The 8,260-nt window shown below is 37.4% G+C and overlaps 1 non-coding gene across 1 annotated transcript; it reads right to left on the bottom strand.

Annotated features, from left to right (window-relative positions):
• Nucleotides 1–7,809: 7,809 nt before the first annotated feature.
• On the bottom strand, nucleotides 7,810–7,916 carry LOC128286269 (small nucleolar RNA R71). Its single transcript, XR_008276812.1, has one exon. It is a non-coding gene; the product is annotated as a small nucleolar RNA R71 (small nucleolar RNA).
• Nucleotides 7,917–8,260: the final 344 nt, after the last annotated feature.

Genomic DNA, 8,260 nt, shown 5'->3' with positions numbered 1-8,260 from the left:
TTGGAGAAAGGCATCCCGAGCCTCATCTCCCTGTCTCAGGTCTACTTTCTACAGGCGTGGTCCCTGGTCCGGGAGCCGACGCATTACTAGCAGCATCATCAGCCGTAGTTCCTTCGGGATCCATTACTATATTAAAACAAAACACAGTTTAGAATGATCAAGAGTCACCACACTATCACAGTATATTTATCGCATGTATAGCTAGACTTTTACACACATATATTAGCCTGATAACCGACTAAACCATAGCTCTGATACCACTAAATGTAATGACCCTTACCTGCATTCAACACCGAAACAGGGTACGAGGTATTACCAGAACATAACATATACCATTAAATAAAACTGAGACAAAAATATGACATCCAATTAGATCATGAATCATTATAACATATGCTTTTAACAATATTAGCCAACTTCAATGGCTTTATACAAAATAATCGGTCAAATACTGTAACCAATATTTTAAACCTAGGCAATTATGACACGTAACAAAATAACTAAGCCTACTATACATGCCACAATTCAAAATGTTTAGTTCAAATACCAAAAGTATTGATAGTGCGGCGATCTTCAACGATCTCTAACTCCCGTGCTAATGGATGACACTATAAGACAAAAGAGAGAAAAAAGTAAGCTTACAGACTTAGTAAGTAAGTATATAAATAATAAATCAGAATCTAATATGTTTACAAAATAACTCAATTATATCTATTTTAATTTCACTATTTACTCCAATTTGATCAAGTTGTCCCTCCTGCGTCATGTTCATTGAATAAATCATAAATCGATTTACGAAACTCGAAATTCAAATCCGTAAAATTTTCCTGACACTAGACTCATATTACTTCTTACTAAAAGTTTTCTAGAAGTTTTGGTCCAGCCAATTAGTACAGTTTATTAGTTAAAGTTTCCCCTATTATACAGCTCGACTGATCTAACCTCTATTCACTATGAATTGATTTTATCCCTGTAAAAACGTCAAATAGCCATGAAATTTGTTTCATTTAAAACTATACTCAATAAGGAATCTAGGAATATAAACTATATTTCTTAATTATTTTTGTACAAGTTTTAATGATTTTTCAAAGTCAAAACAGGGGATCACATAGTCATTCTGGACAAGTCTCACAAAAATATAAATATCTCAAAATATAAAATTCCTTTACTTTCCCTGTATCTTTTACATAAAAATAGACTCATTAAGCTTTAATTTCATATCTCATTCAGCCTCTAATTAAATTTTTACTATTTTTGGTTATTTTTCAAATTCACATCACTGCGACTGTCCAAACAGTTTTATTATCAATTTTGATCTTTCACACTTTGGTTGCATTCATTGCTTATCCTTAACAATTTTTCCAACCTCCAATTAAATATCGAGCTTATTACTCATATGTTACACATGTATATTCTTACACTTATCATTACAAGGTCATACATAATTTCATTTAGTCGATTTTCCCGTTGAACACTTCGGATCGAGTCCCCGATGCTTGGTGGTTTTAGCACGTAGTTCCACCCATCAAATAGTTCAGCTCTGAACATGAACACTTAGTACCACCCATGTGACCTAGCCACTTTATCTCGTAGCTCTCTTGTCTACATGGTGTCTTTCACCTGGAACCACGCATGCGACCTAGCTACATTTATCCCGTAGCTCTCTTGTCTACATGGTATACATCCCGTATCACACATGTGACCTAGCTACCACATAGTATCTCGTAGCTCTCTTGTACACATGATGTGCAGTTAGCACCATACATGTGACCTAGCTACATACCATCTATATCTTTCGATTCCGAAGGTTCAACCAGGAAGTATTTCACTTTCTAATACTTATTTCCATTCTTCCAATAGTCGATTATAATTCAAAATCAGCTACAATATAAAAAATATGCTGAAATATAAAAACGTAAATAAAGATAATGTATTATTTACATACAAACTTACCTCGGTGCAAAATATAGAAATTTTGCAATTTAGTCCAAAATCTTTTCCTTCCCCTGTTCGAGGTCGGTTCCACGCCTTTCTTGTTCTATAGCAACACATTTAGCTCATTTAACACTCATACGATCTATTTCAACCCAAAAATCACATTATGGAAAAATTACGTTTTTGCCCCCTAACTTCTACAAAATTATGATTTTGTCCCTAGGCTCGGAAATTTAATTTCAGCCCTTATTCTTATGTTTTATGACATGCTGAACGTTTTTCTCTTCTATGACAACATCAAATTCTCACTCTAACATGTACTTATGAATATTAGGTATTTTTACCGATTATGCAGTTTTGCTCGTTTTCGCTAAAAATCGCCTAGAAAAGATCGTTCTCCTAACTTCAAACATTGATATTCTACCATCAAACATCAAAATACATGCATATCATTCATGGGTAAATTTTTAAACATAAACCCTAACTCGAAATAATGATAGAAATAGGTAGACCGAGCTACGAGGATTTCAAAAATGTAAAGAACATTAAAAACGGAGCTTGAATGCACTTACTATTGAGCTTGAAAGCTTGGAAAAAGACCCTAGCAATGGTGAACATGCAAGTTTCGGCCAAGGAAGAAGATGGATGGACAAAATTGTCTTATTTTTCCCATTTTATTTCTTTTAATTACCAAATGACAAAAATACCCTTAAGGCCTTTCTTTAAAATTTTGTCCTATTCATGCCCATTTTTTCCATATAAAGTATAATGGTATAATTTCCATTTAAGGACCTCCACTTAAAACCCCCATTTCAATCATGTACTTTATGAACTAGAACATACATTTTTCACCTATTTCAATTTAGTCCTAAACATCAAATTAAACACCCAGTCATAAAATTTTCAACCTCGGATTCGTGGTTTCGAAAGCACTATTTTGTTTTGGCCCTAAATCAGGCTATTACACTTATAATTAATTGAGGATAAAATATGACACAAAAAGAGCCTGTGGTGGAGTGGCAAGGTGGCATGTTGGGTAACTGTGAGGTCTAAGGTTCAAGTCTTGGGATGCGCAATGGGGTAGTTATTTTGCTATTTGAACTGTGTAGGAGGTGGAGTTGGACTGGAACTCTGTGGTTGAAGTGGTCATAAAAAAATAAGGAATTTTCTTGTCTTAATAGTTGACAGTAATCCTACATCGGGAAGCTAACATGAGAATTGGCAAGAAGATAACTTTAAAAAGAGCGAACCAGATGAGTTGGAGGGAGAAAAAGGGATTAAGACTGAATGCAAGATGTGCCAAGGTTTGCAATCGTGGACTTCGGCGCTTTCTCATAAACAGGTGTTTATTCATGCCCTTCTTTGTTGGAAGTCAGAAAAAGCCAAAAAGCTGAAACTTCAACATTTGAGGCCTCACGAGTGTGGGTCGCTCATGTGGCAAACCGAGCCCACAAATCATGGGTGATAGACTGTAGAGGCAGCCACGAGCATTCTCGTGTGCTGGGGCTATTCTGGACCTCGATGGGCCCAATGGGCCTGCTTGTGTAAATCTAACTATTAGGTAGGAAGTAGTTGCGCCTGTCATGTCGTTTGCATGGCATGGGCCATTAAGGGCTTCGATGGGCCTAATGGGTCCGTGGGCCCGCTTGTGTAAACTTCACTATTAAGTGGGATGTAGATAGACTTGTCATGTCGTGCACACGACTTAGGTAGTCTTGGCCATGTTAGGCCTAGATTGGCCGTATGGGCCCAATGGGCCACACGAGCGTGTGGGCCCATTTGGGCCTAGTAATGGGCCTTAGGCCCATCTGTACCGTTATATCTGTTTAGGTTACTTAAGTCGCTCGAAGCGACAGTGGACCTTCTGTTGGGTCATTAAGACCTCTGCTTGTAAAATTACCAAAATACCTTCAGTTTGTACAATTACTGAATTACCCTTGTAAAGTAAAGTGGTTGTTTTGCCCTTGTCGATAAATAACTGACTTGGACTATGAATTTGACTGATTTAACTGTGATTGTATGGTTGCGTTTTAATTGACTTGACTATGGTTATAAAACTGATGTGCGTTTAATATATGTTTAAATGACTGTTACTGAGCATGGCCATTCTGCATGCACGTGTGATGATTGAGCATGACGTACATGACATATTGCATGGGGTTGGGGCATTGATATGGAGGAAATACTATTCTAATAGGATCGCACGGGTCGCATAAGATGACTGTGGATCCAGTATGGATCTGTTAAGGTCGCACGGGTTGCACGAGACGACTGTGGACCGATGGACGGCTTAGTGCCGCTTAATCTGATGATGGCTCTGTGCCAGCCTAAAAATGGCTCTGTGACATCTTTACCATGGCTTTGGGCCAAACGTATTTACCTGTGGCTATGTGCCTAACATACTTATTGATGACTCTATGTCGATCATATTTACTGAAAGCTGTGTGCCGATTATATTACCGTCACTGATTGCTATGTGCCGAACTTATTACAGCTACCAATGGCTTTGTGAAAATTATAATACCGCTACTGAAGGCTTAAAGTCGTATATATACTAGTAACTTTGCTACGTTACTATTAGCAGCTTTGCTGCATTACTATTAGCAGCTACGCTACGATATTGGTGAGCTGGCTGGGTGGGTTGATTTAATCCCCACATGGTGAGTTGGTTGGTACGGGTGGTGAGCTAGTTGGATTGGGTTGGGTTGCATACTTGTATTGTGATTATTCTGTTTTGGGCATAGGCCCACACTGTAACTGCATAGGGCTTAGGCCCAAATAGTACTATTATTGAATAGGGCTCAGGCCCATACCGCTTCTTGTATGCCTTTGTTACTATAATAGGCTCGGCCCGATTGATTCGATCTGCATGCATTTCTTGGTATTACTCTAGCAAGGGGATTACACACTGAGTTTTCATAAAGTCACCCCATTTATTAACTGTGCAGGTAATCCCCAGCGTTAGGTGGATCAGTGTCGTAAAGGGACTCGGAGACGACCACACAACTGCACATGTTTTTCTATTTCATTTATTTAGTATGCTTAATATCTATTAGAAGTAGGACACGGTTTTCCAAAAAAACAATTGGTTTTCAAAATATCACATTTACGCAACTGTTTAAAATTAAGCTTCTGCAGCAAGTAAGGTTTTAAGGGAATTAACGTTTCACAAGTTTTAAAATGGCCAAAGGTTTTAAATAGTAAGAAGGTTTTCAATGAGAACTTGGTTTTTGAAAAACACTTCAATGTGACACGCCAGATTTGGGCCTAACTTCTAGGCCGGGTTTGGGGTGTTACATTTAGGCTACTACCAAGCTTGATTATTTGTTCAGTTTTTTATAATTTCTATGTTTTTGTAATCATTGCTTTGGGTTCTAGCTAGCCCATATCTTGATTTTTGAATTTGTTGATGATTTTGAAAGATGCCCTTGATGAATTAATGTGTTTTATGATGTTTAATGATCAATTATGAAAGCTCGGTGCTTAATATACATGTCCCGTGTGTCTAATACCGTGTGAGGCACACGACCTATTTGCACGGGCATGTGACCTGTGCAACTTTGAAAAATGTTTAAATTTTAAAAAAAAATTGTATGAGCTTGGTTTAGTCCCGACCCCTTTCTAATGTATGTTTAAGGTCTTGATGACCTATATAAGTGACATTATGATTATGATTGACTATGATTATGATTGACTATGATTGTGGATAATGTATGTGAATTGTTTGTAAAATGTTTTGATTTGTCCGGTAACGCCTTTAATCCTAGTCTGGCGACGGATACAGGTTAGGGGTGTTACATCGTGTCATAAATCGTAATTTATACTTGTTTTTATCCCATGCTTAGCTCATTTATGGATGGTTTCTCCTTATATTTGGTGAATTCGATGCTCCTAATTCTTTAATTTCATGTTTTATACTTAGGTGAGCATAGTAGAGTAAAAAGAGCGAGAAACGGGCCGAAAACAGAGAAAATGGACCCACATGGGAAATCAACACGGCCTAGACTTCCTCACACGGGCGTGTCACATAGTCGTGTCCGTCTGGAAGGATCAAAGCATGACTTACACGGGTAGACTACATGCCCGTGCCTATTCAACAGCCTTGACCACGGGTTGGAGTAATCGCACACGGGCGTGTCCCTACCGAGCCCAAGTATAACCCTATTTGGAAAAGGCCAATTTTGAAGGCTCTTAGGCATTCTAAAGCCTATTTAAACACCTGATGAGGCACTTAGGAAAAGGGACGCAGAGTTGGAGGCAAGGAATTACTCAAGGGAAGCCGATTGGTCCATCTTAGAAGCCAGATTCATCATCAAGACTGAAGATCTCTCTTCAATTTCTATTCAGGGGTTTTGGGTTTTCTTTATGTTTTGTATTCCTTATTCTTATGAGATGTTTTTTTCTATAATTATGACCTAGACCCCCTAAATACCTAAAGGGAATGAAACCTAAGACGGATCTTGTTATTATTATCTGAATTGTATGATAAATATTTGACTTGTTCTTAATTATGTGTTCTTAATTCTTGTTTTAATATTCCAGGATATTGATTCATGCTCTTATTCAGAGGAGGAATGAACCCTGTCTAAGAGTAAATTTGTCATAATTAAGCAGAGTTAATTGCATGCCTAGAGATAGGTTGATAAGATTTTGCCGAATTAGGGTGAAACCTTATAAGGGGATCCATAGATCGAGTTAATGCAACACTGGGTGTTAATTAGAAAGAGATTTCAATTAATCAACCTAGGGTTAGACGTTATTAGTCTCGAGAGAGATAATAATATAACTTAGGGATTTCTACGGATCAAGTCAAATGAATAAATCATCTGATTCAAAGTCAAGTAACAAGTGAAGTCTAGGTGGATTTTTCCTTAGGTATTGTCTTAATCAATCGAATTTTTCTAAAAGCTTTTCCCCAATTTCTCTCAGTGCACTCTTAGTTTAGTAAATTTAGATAAAAAAATCCCTTAAATTCTTGGCTAGATGATAAAAAGAAAGTAATTACTAGTACTTTTGTTTCCTTTGAGTTCGACAATCCGATCTTGCTAAAGCTATAGTACTGTTCGATAGGTACACTTGCCTTCATCGTGATAATAGTTAGTTTCAAGAATGCTTAATTATAAATTTTTAAAACCTATCGCGAATATCAGGTATCAAGTTTTTGGCGCCGTTTCTGGGGAACTAGGATATTAGGAACATTCAATTTTTATTACTTTAGCCGTTCTACTTTTATTGCAATTTAAAATTTTATTTTCTTTTCTAATTCTTCATTTATTTTCTTCTAAAAGGTTTTTCTAGTTTATGACCAGAAGAAACCCGTCAGGACCATTGCTGTTTGATAGTGAGATCGATCGCATAGTTCACAAAAACCAAAGAGAAATAAGGTGAAGCTTAAGATACACAGATGAAGATCAAGAGGACGATATTTCAACCACAACTGAGAAGATGGCCAAAAACCAAGAAAATCCGCTACCTCCTGCGATTGCTGCTAATCAGAATCCTGCTCCGCGTACTATGTATGATTATGCTAAACCATCTTTAACAGGAATTGAATCGAGCATAGTTAGGTTTGCTGTTGCTGCAAATAATTTTGAACTGAAACCTAACACCATTCAAATGATCCAACAGTTTGTTCAGTTTGATGGTTTGCAGGATGAGGATCCCAACACTCACTTGGAAAATTTCTTAGAGTTTTGCGACACTTTTAAAATCAATGGCGTTTCTGATTATGCCAATCGCCTTCAGTTGTTTCTCTTTTTGTTGAGGAATAAGGCTAAATAATGGTTTAACTCGTTACCACGAGGGTCAATCACTACATGGGAACAAATGACTGAAAAGTTTTTATTAAAATATTTTTCGCTGGCTAAAACAACCAAATTACGTAATGATATCTCTTCTTTTGTGCAGATGGATTTAGAAACACTCTACGATGCATGGGAGAGATACAAGGATCTGTTGAGAAGGTGCCCTTACCATGGGTTACCACCCTGGCTACAGGTTCAAACGTTCCATAATGGCTTGAATCCTTCGACTCGACAGATGATTGACGCAACCGCTGGTGGACCTATCAATAATATGACACCTGAGGATGCTTATGAATTTATAGAAAAGATGTCACTGAATAATTATCAGTGGCAAGTCATGAGGACAAAGACAACGAATGCAGCTGAGATTTTTAACGATGATTCAGTCACCATGCTCTCCAATCAAGTAGAACTTTTGAATAAAAAATTGACGGTTTTCTTGGTTCTTCACAGGTTTACCCAGTAATACAGTGCGAAGCAAGTGGAGGTGGATCAAGCAATTCAGAATACCCACCCAATGG

This window comes from Gossypium arboreum, chromosome 12 (genome assembly GCF_025698485.1).
Source record: "Gossypium arboreum isolate Shixiya-1 chromosome 12, ASM2569848v2, whole genome shotgun sequence".
Classification (NCBI taxonomy): domain Eukaryota; kingdom Viridiplantae; phylum Streptophyta; class Magnoliopsida; order Malvales; family Malvaceae; genus Gossypium; species Gossypium arboreum.
The sequence above is the reverse complement of the archived record's forward strand: the minus strand, read 5'-3'. Positions and strand labels throughout refer to the sequence as shown.